Below are 21,327 nucleotides of genomic sequence, written 5' to 3' on the forward strand. Positions count from 1 at the left end.
ATCATTTTATTTTATTAGGGCAGTTGAAAGAGCATAGGAAGATATGTTGAAAACTGAGCTCAACTCAATTTTGACGAAAATGCAGATGGGACTGACTTGCAATTCACGGCAGTACAAGTGTATATATATACATATATTTTTCTCTTCTATCACTAAAACCATCTTTTGAATGGTTCGGCAGTGTGGATGTTCACGTATTTTTTAAATCTTTTGTCAAAAACTTCTCGAGACAAAATGCAAAACTAATTTTAAGTTTAAGTTGTATTTTCCCTTCTTAACCATGGATCGCATCACTGACCAATGGTGACTCCCAGATTTTTTCCTCACTCACTAATGAACACCCTTCCCGTGGTGATTGTGGAGATGCAGAGGTATTCTCGGTCTCTAGAATTCATTTCATTTGTTTAGTTAACATCTAGACAGAAAACACTGAATCAACAATTTCACACCACAATACTCGGTTCGTGGCCCCATCTCTCCATCCTCGGTTTTGCCCCACGCTCGCCAAAACGATACGCACTTGATCCGCCCACCTAGCTCGCTGCGCTCCACGACTTCTTGTACCAACCGGATCCGAAGCAAACACCATCTTTGCAGGGTTGCTGTCCGGCATTCTTGCAACATGCCCTGCCCATCGTATCCTTCCAGCTTTGGTCATCTTCTGGATACTTGGTTCACCGTAGAGTTGGGCGAGCTCGTGGTTCATCCTTCGCCGCCACACACCGTTTTCCTGTACACCGCCAAAGATCGTCCTAAGCACCCGACGTTCGAAGACTCCAAGTGCTTGCAGGTCCTCCTCGAGCATCGTCCACGTTTCATGTCCGTAGAGGACTACCGGACTTATGAGCGTTTTGTACGTATGGTACATTTGGTGCAGGTGTGAATCTTTTTTGATTATCGCTTCTTGTGGAGGGCATAGTAGGCCCGACTTCCACTGATGATGCGCCAACGTATATCACGCCTAACGTTATTGTCAGCCGTCGGCAAGGACCCAAGGTAGACGAACTCGCCGACCACCTCGAACGTATCCCCGTCTATCGTAACACTGCTACCTAGGCGAGCATGGATGTCCGTCTTAGTTAAATCCCAAGTAACAATTTAGATTCTAACTGGCTTTATTTATTTTTATGATAGTTTTATCGTAGATTCGCATATTCTTCTAGGTTTTATAGTGATTTTCACCCAGTAGAAATGACCTTGAATCGTTTTTGGTTTTAAATACTTCTTCAAGAACACTTCGGATGCATCACATAAAACTTCATTTTCAATAAGAACAAGTGACCTTGGCAACAGTTTTATGAAACTCTCGTACTTATCTGTAAGAACGCGCTCGAGCGAGAGTAAGAACTCTTGGCCGAGAACATCATAAATTTCTCCCCCATTAATCAACGCACTAATATGTACATTATTGATTGTAGTATTATGAATCCTATCGGTTACGGAGTGCCTTGCGTGGATTTTTGATCTGTTCTTCACGGACGGAACTCACGGCGCACAATTTACTAATAACGAAAACAACCAGTTCCAGTGGTCTTCCTCCTCTTGGCCATGATATACATAGGAGCGGAACTGGACCACTGAACACCTCCTTGAAAAGTGGACTTCTGGATGTGGTTAAATGTCCGATTGCGTTTCCTGCTCAACATCTGGGCCTTATTAAGAAGTTATCCACAGCTGGAAATACTTATCTTTAGTCGTTTTGTAGGTTTAAATTACATGCCGTAACAAAATATTGCATGAACGCTTTTCTCCAAAAACGAAAAGTGTAAATAAACAAACGTCAATATGTGCTTCTCTTGAATAAAACGAACGAATCTTATCACGTTCTTCAAGAAGATCAGTTTGTCTTCATCAAGATCGCCTTAAGCCTAAGAACTCCCAAGTGATATTTGTTATGCTTGTCCGAGTTCAGCAAATTTTATCACGGTTCTATGATGGTGTTGAGAAAAACAACCGCCATGATTGTAATTATCGATGCTTTGGCAAGGGAGCCATGATGGATGAATCCATGTCTGCTGGATTGTTGAACATTTTCGGGCACCAAATTGATGAAATTGTTTTTCTGAAAATGCAATATTGTTGAGGCGCATTGTGCGTTTCGGGAGTTTCATGCATGATATTCACGATGTAATAAGCGTGACAACCGAAAACACAGGTAGGTATCGAAAAAACAGAAAGTTATCATCACAGATGTTTTAATTTGCATTTTGCTTTATTATTGATGGATAATTTTATGAAGAAGTATTTATAAAATCGTTAGCCAAACCAACATGATTAACATATTGTGAGTTTAACTTGTCTTGAGAACTACTTGTGGAAAGTTTATGGAAGTGTTGAGAATTGTCATAAGTGATAATTACAAGTTTTAAGAGATACTTGACAGCTGCTCTCCAACACCGTCTCTAGTATGGGCCACTTTAGTCTTATGAGAGGTTTATTATTGAGTTTGTGTAGGTTTATAGAATTACTGGTTTTATTTCTAGTTTTATAGAATTGGTGTAAGAGAATACTACAAGAATAGCATAAAATTAACTTTGCTACTTGGGATGTATACCCCAAATATTTTTATTTTTCTGGATTCCACCAAGTATTTTTCCGATATTACTTCTGATATTTTTGGGGATTGTTTGGGGAATTTGGGGAACTTTTATAGAAGACTCAAGAGAATTTCCAGATTAAATCAAAGAAAATAAACTCTTTCTAAGAATATCCAAATAAAATTTCTGCAGGATTCGGCGGATCTTATAATGTAATACTTGGGGTGTTCCTAGAATAATCCGAAAGGAATGCTTTGAGGAATCCCTGGGGCAAATTTTTGAAGCATCTCTGCCTAAGGTAATGCTTGGAGATGTTACTAGTGGAATTACTAATCGAATCCCTGTAATCTTTCTGAAACAATTCTTGTAGGAATGCTTAGATAATCTTAGCAGTTTGTGGTGGAATTCAATAGTCTAAGAATGGATTTCTTATAAGATTTCTAGAGTAAATGCCAGGAAAACGAAATTTTTGGAGACATCCTTGAGTGAGCCTATGAATCCCAAGGGAGTTTCAAAAGTGGCAAACTTGTCAAGGACGAAAATCCACGTTTAAAAAAAAAAAATACAAAATAATAATAATCATCTTAAGAGAGATGTCGGGAGCAATTTCTGATAGAATATCTTGAGGAATTACTAAATATATAATGACAAAAAATGGACACATTTTACAAATAATTTAAAAAAAAATTATTCATTCAAAAATATATAATGCTCAAAGCGGAATTCTAGGTGTAAGTCTCAAAGAAGTTCCAAAGAAAATGCTTGAAAAAAATCTAAAAATTATCAAAGGTACCATCTTAGACAAATAACAGCATGATGCAAAAAACATACCAAAAAAATACCTCGATGCTGACAAATCGTTGGAGAAATTCTATGTACTCCCAGGAACGATTTCTGGAAATAAATCCTGGAGTGATTTTGAGAAAAACCTCTTGAGAAATCCTGTAAAATATGTGAAACTTTCTTTTCAAATGCTTTAACGTATTTTTCGAAGAATTCCTGAGTGCTTTCGTTTCAACATATTGAGTTTCATAATAGGTTTTTGGTGAACTCCTCTTTAAATATTTGGTGGACTTAGTATAAACAGTGAAGATAAATATTCAGATGTTCAAACACAAGATAAATTTGCCTGGCGAAAATATTTCGATCGTCAGGGAGGAGCGACGCAACGCCAAATTTTCTGAAAAGATTTTGGGTAGAAGCCTGATTGTAAATTGAACTCCAAGAATTGTCCAATAAGTTAATCATGAAGCAATATTATATGAATATAAATATTGAAAACAATATTTGAAAAATTCAAACAATGTTGAACTTTGTAGTAAACTAGTTGATTTTCATTTTATTTCTGTTGGCTAGGATGGTGGGTTCAACGGCCCTTCTCTGCCCTCCTCTGGCTTCTCCCATAATTGTACGCTTTGACTTTTTGACCATCGTTTTTTTTTATTCTTGGGTGGCCTGATCGACACCCAAGAGTAGTGTTTGATCTTTTGGTCACGTCGCTTGCTCTTATGGGGGCGAGCGATGAACACTTGCACGGCATAGAATGCGTTTATCGAATAATAGCGCGAATCCGGTTAGACGTCTTTGTGCAACTTCGAGTGTTCTGGTCAATCATGGAATAGCAACTACGAATTGTACGGTCATCTATGCTTAAGCTTATGCTCTTGGACAGCCTTATCGACATCCAAACAATAATAACCCTTGGTAGATATAGAATGATGTTCTCTTTATCATTGCGTTGACAATTCGTCCCCTTGATGCTACAACTAGATAACTCGAAAATCAAAATTTTGGGATGTGCCACTTTGAAAATATGACCGTTTTACAAGGTGACGGTTAATCGCGGAGGATATGGTTGAAAAATAAACTTTAACTTGTGTATTTTGAGTCACACGGTTATGAGCTGTAGGTATTTTACAGATCTAATTTATAAAAATGTTTTGGCATATTGAAGTCAAAAATTTCAAATTTCGAGTTATCTAGTTGTAACATCAAGGGGGCGAATTGATCAATAACGTGTGAATCCATCAACACACTCAGTAACGAAGTGCTTTCCAATGACCTGGCTACCAATAGGGCGTTATACTAAGTGATACGAATTGTGTGCGAAAAAAGTTTTCTATAGTTCTATCCTTTACCGCATGTTGACTGGATAACCTTGATCAATCAGTACAGGTCGGACTCGATTATCCGGGATTCGATTATCCGAAATTTTAGACTCGATTATCCAGAATTTGTTTTTTGATGTTCTTTTTTCAGTTTTCATGCATCAATTTGAGATAATTTGGTATTGCAATATAAATTATGAATGGTTCTGCAGTTTTGGACGTAGGTATAAAAAAGGTTTTTGGGGCATGCTTGCCAAAAATAAATTTTTATCCGGAATTTTTCTAGAAATAATTCCTGGTTACGCCACTGCATCATATAAATAAAACCACGAAAAAAGATAATATTTATGTTCTTTCATCGCAGATTTTCTTTTTTTCTTTCAGTGATTCGATTATCCGGAGTGAAAAAAAAAATCGATACCCCGGATAATCGAGTCCGAACTTTAATAAGTGATTAATTGTTGCAACGGCTCAAACTACGTTACTAGATGCTTTTGATTATGTCACGATGGGTTGTAGAGATAGACAAATTGGTCCAATTTTGGGAGCAAATCGTGGGTGACTCTTTTGATCGATTCAGTGACTCATTAAAAAAAAAAAGATCATGAACAAAAAACTAACAAACATAACGTCACATTTTCTGAATGATATCATTTCTTATGTATCCAAACATTTATTATGTCTAGTACGCTAGTGAATCGCGACTCTTTTGAAAAGAATCGTGATTCGTTCACTCATTCTTTAGAGTCGACTCTTTTGAACGATTCGCGAGTGAGTCGTCTATCTCTAATGGATTGTACGCTCTTAAGCTATGCATTTAAATTATAATACACAAAACAAAAGGCTTGCTCTTGATATAATATGGAATCATGAATAAATTTATTCATGATTCCATATTATATCAAGAGCAAGCCTTTTGTTTTGTGTATTTTAATTTACTCGTGATTTATTTAACGCTCTAGCATATTTAAACAATTTTGTGCGCTTTACATTAGCCTTATCGAAAAATAGCAATACTGCAAATCAAACATCGAAGATTTTACCTTTCCTCCGTTCTCAAAGTAGCAGACTTTCATGCCCCACTGCAGTTCGCAATCTTTCCAAACCGGGCCATACCAGTACCTGAACAAACAGTGACACAAATGGGCAGACGCTGTTGCGACACTCCTAAAAGTGGCAAACAAGTCACCGAGCGAAACTTGCCTTCTATCGACCATTTGCTGCCAAACATGGGCTTTGATACGTTGCGTTGTTCAGAAGCCATGGTGCTCGTTCCTCGTTTTGCCTCTGTTCCCCAACACAGAACAGAAGTCCACACATGAGTTTCGGTTCAACACTCTGCGAACTCAGAAATCGACTGTTTCTATACCAACCAGTCAACCAGCCAAACTACTTTTTATCATAGATGTTAGATCGAAAAGTCGTTGGCCATGCGATTCAACCCCATCCAGACCAAAGGAAAGCGAAAACAGCTGACCAATATTTACCTTTTGCCGAGGTAGCGACGTCGCACCACGGGCCAGAAACTTACATTGGATGGCCAAAACCTGTAGCAGCAGATACAATGTCGCAAATATTTTTATTTGGAAACGATCAGGATTTTTTTTTACCGTCAATGTGTTTGGAAATTTCAAATAGTAACACACACAACTTTTCTCAGTTTTCGCTAGAACGCTTCTATCAAAAGATAGTGGATAAGTCGTAGGCTATCTAGATCTAATACAATACCATTGAATTGAGGGTCTATTTACCCAAGGCAATTGGGTTTTGGCCAACCAGAATAAGTTTCTGCCTCACAGTACATCGTTGGAGATTCAATGAGACACACTTTTGGAGTCAATAAGGTGCGCTTTTTTCCCAAGCAATTTCTCACAACAGTAACCCAAGCCAAACCCCCGTTCAAAAGTGTGCGCACCGAAAACGGGTGCTTTTGTGGTGAAACCGAAAATTATCTAATAAAATTTAATGCATAAGCACTCCGATTTGAACCACCTAGCAGGAGGGGCCAGAAGCAGGGCTCGGCTATTGAATGGGCAGCCGTTTCGAGGCGTGAATGTGAACCCACTTATACCCAGTAAAGGGCCGTCGTCGATTCAAGCCAGGACTTTGATCGGTTGCCGCGCTCTACAACTAACTATAAGTACCCAGGGGTGGAGGCTCTTTTAATATGTCGAAAAATCGTTAACATGACCAACAGTCGTCAATGAAGGGGGAATAAGTTGCCTTAATTTATGCGTTTTGCTTTCAATCAATGTTCACACCGCGTAGCGCGTAACAAGTGCTACCCACCAAACTGCACGCAATTGAGAGTCGTTATTCTGGTACTGCTGTCGTAAGATTCAATTAAATAAAAAACCCTTTCTATGAATCAAAATACCGTTTTGATTCAAATGACGGACACTTGAGAAACTGAAGTCATACTCATCGGAAAGTATGCAAATATAACTATTATTAAGAATACCTAATCATTATTAATCTTTGGTTACAATTTGCTTCCCAATGGCGACTGAAGATTAGAATTCCATAACTTACGCAAGATAGTTTAACTCTTTAAGGTCTAACACCGCATCGAGAATCCATTATTCAATCATCAGTAATCATCAATACTAAATCACTAAATACTGTAATCAGTGCACATTGGTCCACGGAACAAAATTAAGTGGAAAAAAATAATAACTTGAAAAATATAAGAGATAGGGTTTTGGTGTCTTCTGCGTTATACGCAAAAGTGTCCTAAGCGCCAAATTTCATAGCTTTCGAAATTCACTCTCAAACTTTTTTATTTCAAAAGATAGCGCAACAAAATGTTCTACAATATTCAAGATTATAAAAAATATGGAAACTTTGTACAACACTATTTCTTTTTTTCTATATCTGATAGTTTTAGAGATATAGGTCATGATAAACATCTACACACTTCTTGTTCATGCTTAGAATGATTAATTATTTATGTATGTATTACAAAATGTTAGACTGTATTTGAATTAGAATCTCAAGAATTTGAAAAAATCGGTTTTCTAAGTAAAATTAAGGGATAATTCACTTTTATTTGAGAAAATCGAAAATCCCTTCTTAAAATATACTTTAAGCTATGCTTATTCAAGTAGTGGTAAAAGTTTTTGATTTTCCTTGCGCCATTTTGAAATGTTACGCTTGAAAGTGAGGATAAAAAACTACAAAAATGCCTATAATTTTTCATATGAAAATTTTAGAGGTATGACGTCTTCAGAGAAAATGTGTATTTTGCTCATATCTAAAACTCTTCAGAACATACACTGATAGGCAAAATAAAGTGCCCACCTCACCAGTTTTCGAATTACTCTCATTGATTTGGTTCAAATTAAAGTTAACACACTTAAATCTTTTTTGGTATTTTATTTTTGATATTCTTTTAAAGTTGCACTTACGAAATTTTGATAAAAAAAAGAATTTTACTCAAAGAAAAAGAAAATCAATTTGTATTGAAAAAAATAGTGACAAAATAAAGTGCCCACTTCCTTCTTGGCCCCAGAAAAGATGATTTAAGAACAATAAAAAGCAATTTAACAGTTAATGTGTCCTCCTTTGGCCTTAAGGACTTGCTGGAGGCGCTTCGGCATGTTTTTCACCAGGTTTTGTAGGTGTTATGGTTCTAGTTCTTCCCAGGCGCGCTCCAAGGACTCAATATAATTATTTTTGTTGGTAACACCAGTTTTGTCAACCCTGGCATCGAGAATCGCCCATAAATTTTCGATGGGGTTGAGGTCTGGGCTTTGTGGAGGCCATTCCAGCGGTTCAATCCGACAAGACCGGAAGAAAGACTTGCTCTTCGTCGCAGTACGCTTCGGGTCGTTGTTCTAGAGAAATATGAATTTCTCTACAAGGACCGTCTGGATCAGCGAAATCACTAGATTTTCCCGCAAGATGTTGATGTAGGAATCTACCGTCATTATTCCGTCGGTTTTCACGAGGCTTTCTACTCCACTCCATGAAAAACACCCCCAGACCATCACATTTCCTCCTCCATGCTCCACCGTTCCTTGGATGTGGCGCTCTGCCCCACACACGAGCCCGCCGCTTTCGGTTAAACAGCTCGAGCTTCAGGAGCGCTACATCCAAGGAACGGTGACGCATGGAGGTGTGTTGTGATGAAATGTGATGGTCTGGGGGTGTTTTTCATGGAGTGGAGTAGGAAGCCTCGTGAAAACCGACGGAATAATGACGGTAGATTCCTACATCAACATCTTGCGGGAAAATCTGGAGGTTTCGCTGATCCAGACGGGCCTTGAAGAGAAATTCATATTTCTCTAGAACAACGACCCGAAGCATACTGCCACGAAGACCAAGTCATTCTTCCGGTCTTGTCGGATTAAACCACTGGAATGGCCTCCACAAAGCCCAGACCTCAACCCCATCGAAAATTTATGGGCGATTCTCGATGCCAGGGTTGACAAAACTGGTGTTACCAACAAAAATAATTATATTGAGTCCTTGGAGCGCGCCTGGGAAGAACTAGAACCATAACACCTACAAAACCTGGTGAAAAACATGCCGAAGCGCCTCCAGCAAGTCCTTAAGGTCAAAGGAGGACACATTAACTGTTAAATTGCTTTTTATTGTTCTTAAATCATCTTTTCTGGGGCCAAGAAGGAAGTGGGCACTTTATTTTGTCACTATTTTTTTCAATACAAATTGATTTTCTTTTTCTTTGAGTAAAATTCTTTTTTTTATCAAAATTTCGTAAGTGCAACTTTAAAAGAATATCAAAAAAAAAAATACCAAAAAAGATTTAAGTGTGTTAACTTTAATTTGAACCAAATAAATGAAAGAAATTCGAAAACTGGTAAGGTGGGCACTTTATTTTGCCTATCAGTATAGTAGGCCTGGAAAATTGATATGTTTGTTAGTATTGAGGATAAACCGATTTTTCATTATAAAGTTCTCAAGTGACCTATATTTCTAAAACTATCACATATAGAAACAAATGATGTTCTACAAAGTTTCCATATTTTCTATAATCTTGAATATTGTAGAACATTTTGTTGCGCTATCTTTTGAAATAAAAAAGTTTGAAAGCGAATTTCGAAAGCTATGAAATTTGGCGCTAAGGACACTTTTGCGTTTTTAGGGGCCCAGATAGCTGTAGCGGTAAACGCGCGGCTATTCAGCAAGACCAAGCTGAGGGTCGTGGGTTCGAATCCCACCGGTCGAGGATCTTTTCGGGTTGAAAATTTTCTCGACATCCCAGGGCATAGAGTATTGTCGTACCTGCCACACGATATACACATGCAAAAATGGTCAATTGGCATAGAAAGCTCTCAGTTAATAACTGTGGAAGTGCTCATAAGAACACTAAGCTGAGAAGCAGGCTTTGTCCTAGTTGGGACGTAACGCCAGAAAGAAGAAGAAGAAGAAGAAGACACTTTTGCGTATAACGCGCCTTGACTAGACAAACAAATGTTCAGAAGACACCAAAATCCTATCTCTTATATTTTTCAAGTTATTAATTTTTTCCACTTAATTTTGTTCCGTGGACCAATGTGCAGTGGTAACATGGATATGTTTTTTGACTATTTCAACAAAATTTCATTCAAAGATGCATTTGTTGCAATTGCTATATGTGAACTGTTTATTGAATTTTATCTTTTGGAAGATTTAAGCGTGTTTACAAAATATTCTAATTGATTTTGCTGATGTGTGGTAATATTGATTACCCATGTGAAGAATGTTCGATAGTATTAGTAAAATACCGTCATTACCAGGGCTACCAGGTGTCCAATAATAATAAAAAAATGACTGTTTTTGATATGGTTTCCTTGTAGTTTCATTTATATGTTATGACAAAGTTTTTTTTTTAAATATGAGAATTACGCTGAAAAAAATTATATTTAATTTTTTCTACCGAAAATGTACACATCCCGTTCGTTTTTGTCCCTATGAATCTTTAGTTGCAAAACTCATTATTTCACTATACGCTTTTCTCTAAAACTTATTTTGGAAGATAACATTTCAAAATTACTTCATATAATTTATATATTTGTCATGAGGTGGCACACATATTTTTGGCCGCCACTCTGTTCGGAAACCGCCCATAGTGCGCTTATTAAATTCATGTTCTCTGATCACAAGCCAAATTCTAACAAATAATTTACTTTGTGAGATATTTTAAAATAAACAACACCACGGAATACGCTTAAACGTAGGCAGTTTTCTAATAAAATTCTGCTTCCTTCACAGTAAAATGCCTATTTTACTAATTTGAACACAGTTTCAAAAATTATGACTCCAAAATATTTTGCTGATACTCTTAGTAAAAGCAATTTCCTTTTTCATATCATTTTTGCAATTCATGAAGAGCATGAATCTTCAATAAGGACAATCATATTCGGTGTTCATTTTACCACCCCTGTTCATTTTACCACCACTTCCCCTAAGTCTTTTGAAAAAATCAAAAACTTATATGTTAACAAATCACTATTTTTGCCAAAACCTTTGTTTGGATAAGCTTAACAATATCGGATTGTGAAGCATGATAGCAGATCATTAGATCGAAGTATGTTAGACCGAATGGTTCATGGTTCAAATGGTTGGCCGAAACTTTTAAAACATAACTGTAACCAGATTTTTTTCCTTCTTTTAATAAAGGCTATTCTTTCGAATTTAAAGGTGGTTGTTGAAAATAAACCAACAGCCACAGGATATTTTTCCTTCTCTCGAACATTGTCTAATCTATAGAGTGGCACGTTTATGGTGATTGTTGAAATAGCAAGTGCTTTCCTTCATTCAAATATTTGTATTGTTTCAGTGATTAATGGCACAGAAATTCATTTCTTACCTCCTGAAACTGACCTTAGTTTCTTTATTGAGCAAGGTTTGAACTAAAATCCACCCCGAAATCTTCATATGGTCATTGTGAAAAGTGTCTCATATGTTGAGCGATTTTCTAAGGGAGATTTAAACCTTCTTTTTTAACTCATTCGGCGTGATGTCGTTTCGGCTAACAATCCATTCAGCCTAACAAACTTCAGTCTAACATATGTCAACCTTTTACGGGATGTGTAATACGTATCAATGGTACCGTAATCCGGGGTATCATTGATCAGCGGGGTAACATTGATCGGAACGACCCATCTCGTAAAAAGTTCGTATCATCATTTATTGATGAAATATTTCCAAAGCATGAATTGCGCTTCTTCTTTTTATATTCATTAGCTAAAGAAAAATAAGATGTTTTCGAAAATTGCATTTACTTCATGCGCAAATTTAACAACTTTTTGAAACAACGATTTCAATGGTTAAGGATGACTCTACTGAAGATTCATGTCTCACATAAGTTGGGCAAGCGATAAGAGCAAGGAAAATGTGATTCTAACTAAAAACGGCATCGCCAAAAACGATTCCGTTGTCAAAACATTCATAAGAATTTTCAATTAGGCAACATCAACGAATTACTGTTAAGAATGAATAATTTCCTTAGGAAATTGCCTACCTTTAGGTGTATTCCGCCATTCGAGGTGTTTTTATTTTTGAAATAACTCAAAAAGTAAATGACTTGTAAGAGTTTGGTTTTCATATTCGGCTTCAGGGGGCATGATTTAAGTAAGTAACGACATTTTCAATATAACCGAACGTTGTTCACATGGGTGATCAATGTTACCCCATATCAGCTAAATAAAAAAATCACTTTAAACATTTATTTAAACATAGTTAAATCGTTTGATAACAAAAATACAGTAGACGATAGTTGTTTCGCTATTTTTCTGACAATTTTCTCCATGGTGAAAATTTTTCCGAGAAATATTTTTCTTTTTATATTTTTAATAGATTGCTGTTGAAATTTCCTTTCGAATTTAACAAAAGACTTTTGTTCTACGATGCATAGTTCAGGAGAATTTTTAAAGTTTGAGGTATACAACGAAATTGTGAAAATTCATCTAGAGTTTTCTGGGAAAATAGGCCACTATAATTTTTTTCAATTTCACTTTTGGTCATGTATTCACAAGCTCAACCTCTGGTGAAAATTTCATACAAATCGGAGAACCTCCGGCCCGAACCTGTCCGATAATATAAAAAAAATCCTCATCGTTTTATGACTTTTATGTACCGTTTTGACTCATATTCCGAACACTTAAGGCCGACAGTGACTTCAAATGCATCCAATTGGCATAAATTGGCTGATATTTGTGAAAAATTTAATTTCTTCGCAAAGTCTAACTGTTAGCTGTTGGGTGTATCGATAATAATGTTGATTTAATTAGTTTTAGTATTGTTTTTACGTAAAAGTATGGAACAACATTTTGATTCAAATGCTGAACACTGTGCTCATTCTGTCTCATATTCCGAACACCTTGATCCAAATTCCGAACAGCCCGAATAAATCGTATTCATATGAAAAATTTCGCAAATTAATTTATCTTAGCTTGTTCTACTGGTCTCAAACTAGATTATCATCGCTACTCCTGCGGTATAAATTACATTGGAGGCGTTTAAATTGAATTGCAAGTGACTGCCATTTCCATGTTATTTGGTGACATATTTCAGCGAAACATTTCAACCATATCACCATACAAAACCCGAGTGTTCGGAATATGAGTCTGTTCGGAATTTGAGACAAAACGGTATCAGTAATCAGCGGAGTACCGTAATCCGGGGTAACATTGATCAGTTTTTGAGATATTTCTTAAATTTTGCATTTGAAAATCCAAATGTCGCAAGTTCTGTATCTTGAAAAATTTTAAACTTTCGTCTATAGACGCCAAAGTGGTATCTTTTACCGTTTAGGCGACAGAACTGAAAAACCGATGACCACCCGCACGCTTCCCATAGGAAACTGTGTTCTATTGTGGGCCTCATAACCGTGCGCTAACGGTGGCAGTAATTTACACGCATTGTAAGTGTAACACAGTAAACCATCCTTTCCTTTCCAGTCAGAAGAAGCTTTTCGTCAATCGGAGCACTCTCCATTGGTCTGTTGGGTGTTTTGTGTGCCCTTTATCAGCAACGTTATTTAGTGTTAAAGCTAACAGCCTCTATGGGAGCCGCACGGGAAGTTCTTGTTACAATCAATCATTATGGTAACGTTTGAAGGATCAAATCTCAAGATCCACTTTCTTTGAAAACTTATCAATATATTGTAAACATGTTGTTTCGGCCACAACGTCTTTACTAAGTTGTGTCTTTTACGATACAACGGACGACAAATCAAACGAAAGGCTTCACTTTAACAGATTTATTACCACTGAGAGGCAGCATGCCTACTCGGTGGAGAAACGAGTGAAACTACATTCTTACAAGTTAACGTTCAACGCTCCGTCATCGTAATCATCGTCATCATCGAAACTTCAAAAGCAGTTTTTCTGCTCAAAACTACAAATTATTCGATGAAAATGTGTTCACTGTGTTTCGGTTGGAGAATAGAATTCAGTGAACACATTTCCTGTAAATTTCCTTGATGCTGAACGAAAAAACTGTTTTTGAAAATTTCGAAATCAATGATGGATCCTGCCCCCTTAAATGGGTGCGCCTTATATAGGCGCACGATACGGTCAGACAAAACATACAATAATTATTCATTATGCGCGTTCGCTTCTCAATACAGTTTGGCGCGCTGTTGGGGTGGTGCCAACTGTAGAGGCTGCATGCTGACTGGCAGTGGAATGTTTCACAGCAACCATCAATGGAACAATAGATAGCGTCCCTGAGTGTTATATAGTTGATTGATATTATACACATTCAAATACTATATTCTTCCAAGCAACTATCAGAATTTATATCAAACATATCACTTTGTATAGAAAACAAAACTGAAAGTTTATTTACGAGCTTCTAGTTCATTATCTAATCATCTGATAAATTAAACAAAATTTGAAAAAAGCAAGTGAATTTCAATTAGCACTTTACAGGAAAAAAATATGAATATTAAACATTTTTATTTTTAAGTAACATGTTTTAAAATGGCTTCGAGCCTAAACGTTTAATGTATATTGTAAAAACAAAAATATGTTTTTGCCTTTGCGCAACACTTCCGTCGCCAAATTTTCTCGTCGATAATCAATTAGTCTTGAAACAATTTGAAAATAATTCCACGGACAAAGCCTTTAAGAAGTATTAAGGCGTTACTTTTGCCAACAAGGATTCCATGAGCCCTTAATTCTAATAAGGGCTTCTTCAAAAACACACCCCAGGAATACAACCAAGAATAAAGTTCGGTGAGATATTGTTCAAAAATTATGCCAGGGATTCCTCTAATGAGACCTTTGTGCACATTTTGAAAAGCTTTCACATAAATAATTTCAAAGATATCACAATATGTTTCCCAAATATTTATCTTTTAGTGATTTAAGGAATTTAGCATTCTTCATAAGAAATCTGACCTGAGATTCCTCTGATTTTTTTTCATTTCTTTCAAGAAATAATTTTCATATCCGTCTAGTCACTCTAGTCATGATCAATATTTAGTTTCTCTTCAAGAAGAAGCCAAACAATCTTACACGAATTTCTTTGGAAATTTCATCAGGGATTTCTAAATATGACCAAAAACCATATCAAATTGTGTTTCTGTAATTACTCCATGCGTTCCACTAATTGTTCTCCCAAAAAATGTAGCAACAAATTCTTCAGAAATCTTTCCAATCATTCTGCCAAGTCTTCCATGGATTTTTTTTAATATGTGTTTTTCTCCACTCCATTCGTTTAAGATTATCACAGGAACTACTAAATGAATTTATATGTAAAAACTGAATCTTCCAATAATTTATCTGAGAAATTCAGAAAATAGGGTCAGTATGCCAATTACTGCAAAGCTAAGGACAAACATTTGCATATAATCAAACATTAAAGCCAGCGGCATCGTTTTTACGCCATCTGAAAGCTTTTTACAAGATATATGCAAACTTCGACAACGTGTATTACTACAGGAACACATGTGCCTATGGTACCACTATTTCTAATTTATGTGTCTGTAGAAGCACTAGCTACAAGGCGTAGACAAGTAACAGATCAAAATAGTATTTTAACGAAACTTTTATATGTTTCCTGAACTGCCCATAACTGCAAAACAGTCACATTCGACTTTTTTTTTTGACAAAATGGAGTTAATACCATGCAGAGTCATCAAATGATAAATACTTTCGATCAACATACTGAAATCTGTGAGATTGTTCTAGAAAATTCGAAAAAAAAGTTGTTTTGTCACATTGGTAATTATAACCGCATAACAGTCACATTGAGATAATAAATGGGCCTCGTAATGTTATAGCAATGAAATTTCTATCAGAATTATTTTCTGACAATTTACCTAGTATGCGATATGAGTTGTACAAAATATCAGCCTCAAATAAGCACTTTTGAGTTCCTGGTAATTTTTAGAAATTTTAGTTTCCTCTCATACTGCTATAAAATGCACACTTGGTATTCCATTTACTCAATACCTACTATTGTCGAATGTCACAAATATGCAGTTATGGGCAGTAAAGGAAAAATATAAAAATAATGGATCAATATCTTTTAATTGATGCAAAATATGTTATAATTCTTCGTTTATATCCTTTATTTTGTTCAATAAAAATAATTTCCCTTGATAGTGCTATTTGAGATACAATAGGTCTAATAAAGCGAGCTAAAATTGTAATTAAATCTCATTTCAATCATTTTTAGAAAAAAAAAAACAAACTTTGAATCAATGGTATTTAGATATATAGCTCCTGACCTTTAAAGTTAAAGCTTGTGAAAGCTACATGTGAGACTATAAGGAATTATTTACTAAGGATAAACTGATCCTATCTCTTCCATGAACTTCTACTCGAATTTTTCGAGGAAATTTTTATGGCCCTTTGATGAAATTGTTCAAGTGTTAATCCAGAGATTTGTTCAAGGATTTCGCAAAAGTTTTCTTTTCAAATTACATTTATTTGTCTAGTAGCTCTTCCAAAGAATGTCCGCGATATTCTACGGATTTTGGAAAATTATTTTCATGAGTGGACACTTCTTATTTTTCAGGAATTCTTTCAAGAAAGTTTTTTTTTTCTAAAATTCTCTATTAATTTTTCTTTGAAAAGCTGTAGAAAATGATGGATGAATTTTACTTTGAATAACAATAGAAAATTTTTTTCAGGCTCCTTAAGGCTTTATAACAGGATTCTAGAATGATTAGTTACACTGAAAATAAAATAATTATCAGCAGAAAATCCTGTTCTACTAAGTACATATGTATTGTAAAAAATTAGATTTTTATTATGGTCAAAACTCGGTAAGCAGAATAGGCTTAGAGGAAACATAAAAACCATAGGTATATTCAAACATGAAATTAGAAGAATCATAATTCAAAACTCATTTGTTCACGGACAAAAATAAGTAATTACCTATTCAAATTATGCTTAGATTGATTTTTGAAAGTCAATAATAAAATGTCGATCGAAAATAAAAATTTTAGTATCAAAAAGAATATGAAATGAACCGTAATATGTGGTCTCTGAGAGATGTGCACTGCTATGGAAAGTATTTCATATAAAACCTTTACCATTCAGATTCAAATGTTCGAAATTTGAACCCTAACGGTATATCACGATGGCTCAAAGGAATCTTAGTGAACCATAGAATCACGTGGCTCGACCAGAATCAGGAAACGAGTTTGGAAGACCGCTCTCAATCAAAGCAGACATTTTCCTGATTGAAGCGTTGCAAAGTCCAATCGACCGGGTAGTATAGCCGCACCTAATCCGTTGCAGTTGCAATATACACACTCGAACAGTGTCATACCACTCATATCCGATACAAATTTCAGTAAGCAGTTTGAAGTGGAACCTCTTGGGAAACGACCAAGTTGCACTAATTAAGCTACGAGTGGACCGATTTTGCATGTGTTAAACAGTACTTGGGCACAGCCGGTTGACTCTGTGGAGCCACTTAATAAATATCCAATCACGGGCTCTCGATCTAAGAGTGAGCGATTGTGTATTCCGTCTGTTTGATCTTGTCGAGATTGCGGAGAGTGCCCGAGTAAAAATGCTGCTTGAAGATTTTTGTTTGATTTTTCCTGAACATTCATACTGATTTTTTTTTTTCAAAATTCATGGGAGTCATTTTCGGGGGCTTCCTAACCTTGTAGTAACGTTCACGGTTAGCAAGCAAAGCCATGCTGAAGTTATTTGGGTTCAATTCCCGGATGGCCCAGGATCTTTTGTAATAGAAATTTTCTTAAATTCGTTTAGATTATTTTTTCATCTTTACCTGATCGTAACCATGTAAATTATCCAAAAAAAAACTAGTCTAGCAAATCTGTTAAGGCAATGCTTAAATAATTCAGTCACGGATTTTTCCAGGGCTTTTAATTTTTTCCTCTCCCACTGAGAACTCTTCTAGAGGTTCTTTCCAGGTTGAGTCCTATGATTCCTACAAGGATGGAATATATACAAACATTAAGAAATATACTTTTTTTAGTGGTAACGTCCACGGCTAAAAAGCAAAGCCACGCTGAAGCTATCTGGGTAACTTTTGTTTGATGTATTCGTATCCTCTGAGCAAAATCTCAATAGAGAAACAAAAAGTAGATTGGAGTACCTTGTACTTTTTAATTCCACCCTAATTGCTTATCTTTGACAGATACGCGTATTTAGACTACCACTTGTAGCTTTCTCAGTGTCAGTTACTTGTATCCGTTGGATTGAGTGGTATCTGTCAAAGATAAGCATTTAGGGCGGAATTAAAAGGTACAAGGTACTCCAATCTACTTTTTTGTTTCGCTGTCTGGGTTAGGCCTTCCTTAGCCAAGTTATTAGAGTCCGCGGCTACAGAGCAAAGTCATGCTGAAGGTGTCTGGGTTCGATGCCCGGTCGCTTCAGGATCTCTTGGTAATGGAAATATCCTTGACTTCCCTGGGCATAAAGTATCATCGTACCTGCCACACGATATACGAATGCGCAAATGGCAACTTCGGCAAAGAAAGTTCTCAGTTAATAACTGTGGATGTGCTCAGTGAACACTAAGCTGAGAAGCAGGCTCTGTCCCAGTGAAGACGTATGGCAAAGAAGAAGAATGTATAATGTCTTTCCAGAGTTAAATGTGTCAAAAAATGTATGAAACCAACATTTACTTTTTATAGGGTTAACCAACAAAAATCCAACTATGGTTACAGTTATGGCAACGCATTGAGTAAACTACCCGAATACTAAGAAAATCTGACCAGGAGTGTACTGTCTACATGCCCACAGAGCAAAAAACTGCCCGACCCTGCCCAGCTATTGAAGCCCAGATCTCAACAGTGCTCTGATATAGAGCAGAAAAAAATTGAACCCAAGTAGGTAGGTATACATGAAATATCTCATTGTCGTGGCTGGTAATAGTCTGTCGGGGTGCACTCTCAGCTAGCTCAGAGGTATCGTCAAGTCCCGTCTACTAGAGTGGTTTTCGAGCGTGAAAGGTTTCTTTGTGACGGACCCTGGCACGGCGTCGTCGTCATCATATCTTTCGGATCGTTGCTGGATTCAACAAGCATCCACACGTATTTCTCACATATGTATGTACCGTAAAATGGAGTAACTTTGATAATGCGGGTAACTTAGATAGTAGGAGACTCACAACAAACTAAAAGAAACAACACCGATTTGTTTGACCAACGTAAACTTTGTTGCAGTGAGAACCACTAATTTTGTAAACACCAACCTTGTTCAGTGTGTTTACCTGATCCTTGGTACAGCCTATATAAGTCTTAGGGGCGATCCATTAATTAGGTAAGACAATTTTCGGGATTTTTCAACCCCCCTCCCCCCATGGTAAGATTTTTGTATGAAAACTAAAAATAAATTGTATGGCGCGTAAGAAATCTCAAACCCCCCCTCCCCCCATAAACCCTTACGTAATTAATGGATCGCCCCTTAAGTTGATTGTCTCTGCTGGAGAACACTAAATCGATTCCAAAATTCCTTAGATTTGGGCGTAGCTGTTTGCTTATGTGTCTGTTGTATGGGATGGAGACTCTTTTCATGGGTTCGGTGATAGGGGTGAGTACCGATAATCAAAGCACTCCGAATATGCTGTCTTTCCTTTTTGTCGATGATGGCTTTTATTGTTCTTTCCTTGTATCCGTTGATCCTTGCTGTCTCGTAGATATATTCCAGTTCCTTGGTCTTTCCGTCTTCGCCGAGGGGTAGAGTCTGCATCCTGTAAATCATGTGATGGAATGCTGCCATCTTATGCTTGAACGCACAACAAGGTTTACGTTGGTCAAACAAAATGGTCTCTCGAGGTTAGATTCGGAACACTTAGCTGAAATAGAAAAAGTTCAGAAGACGATAGACAAGGGGATGACTCACGATTTAAAATCTAAGGTAACAGAACATGTATTTTTCGAGGGTCATACAATTACGACGGCGGTAATCAAAATTTTGCTGAATGTTTATTCCTCTTGGAAATTGGATGTGGCGACGGCAAGTTAAGTCTCTACAAAAAAGGGGGTAGGGAGTTATGACTATACAGCCATTCCATGAAAAACTGATCTAGTGGGTCACCGTATTCCGTGAAAATTTGCTATTTTGTTCCTTATCCGAAATAAGGATGCACGTGTTTTTGGATTTTTGAATAGGATGACCATTTCTGAAATAAAGCGACAAAAAAATCCCGATTTTGCAAAATTTTTATTCAAAAATATTATAACTTATGAATCGCTTGACCGATTTTCAATTTTCTTGAAAGCTAAATATATTGACTTTTCAAGAAAAATATAAAAATTTCACAGAAACTGTTTTTTTTCATGAAAAAATCAAAAGTTTCCGTTTTTTCGTGACAAAAGGGGCTATTGCTGTTCTCATTTTTTCTTAAAAGTTCAGTTTACGTTTACTGTAAAATTTTCAGCGATGTATGTTTTTTAGTTTTTGAGATATATTTTTTTGAAAATAAAAAATCAGTAATTTTTCATCGGTACACACTGTAGGTCTCAGCGCATTAGATTTTTTTTAATCACAACTTTTGAACAACTGAACGGATTTCCAATTTTTTTATGGAATGATAGCTTTTTTTACGGAATGAAATCTAAATCAACTTTTCAGAAAAATATAAAACTATGAAAAAAAATTATACCAATTCAAACAGACTTATAATGAATTTGACATGCATGTAGGTGTAGGTGGCTTTTGTAGGTGAATTTTTTATATATTCATTAATTTTATAAACAAAATCTAATTCACATTCTCAATCTTCTTTTTTCAAAAAAGTTAAACTGCAGTGATGTCAAACAGTTGACGATTTGTATGTGTTTACATAACCATTATCAATGATACCCCAAAACCGAAAAAAGACTTTCGATTATATAAAAAATTATTGGTCCATTCAAAATGTACTGTTATGTAATATATCAACTGCCATTGATAACTGAAAAACCAGTATTTGTTTTAAAAAAATAAAATATACATTTTTTAAAAGGATTCAGATTTTCTTCCAAAAAACTATCGGGGGAACACCATATACTATTCCGCAACTTTTTGCTCTAATATCCTTAGGAAATCAGATACTTACAAACTTATTCAGACAAAATCAATACTTCTTGGATCTTTATCAGTATCAGTTGGTTTTACATTAACCTACATGTATTCAATCACAAAATTACATTAAAAACTTAAAACTTAATTACATTTTGGGATGATATTTATCACTTTATCACAACACATATTTAAAACAAAACTTTTGCTTATCTTCTTGTCGTAATCTGGGGT

This window comes from Aedes aegypti, chromosome 2, assembly GCF_002204515.2.
Source record: "Aedes aegypti strain LVP_AGWG chromosome 2, AaegL5.0 Primary Assembly, whole genome shotgun sequence".
Classification (NCBI taxonomy): Eukaryota; Metazoa; Arthropoda; class Insecta; order Diptera; family Culicidae; genus Aedes; species Aedes aegypti.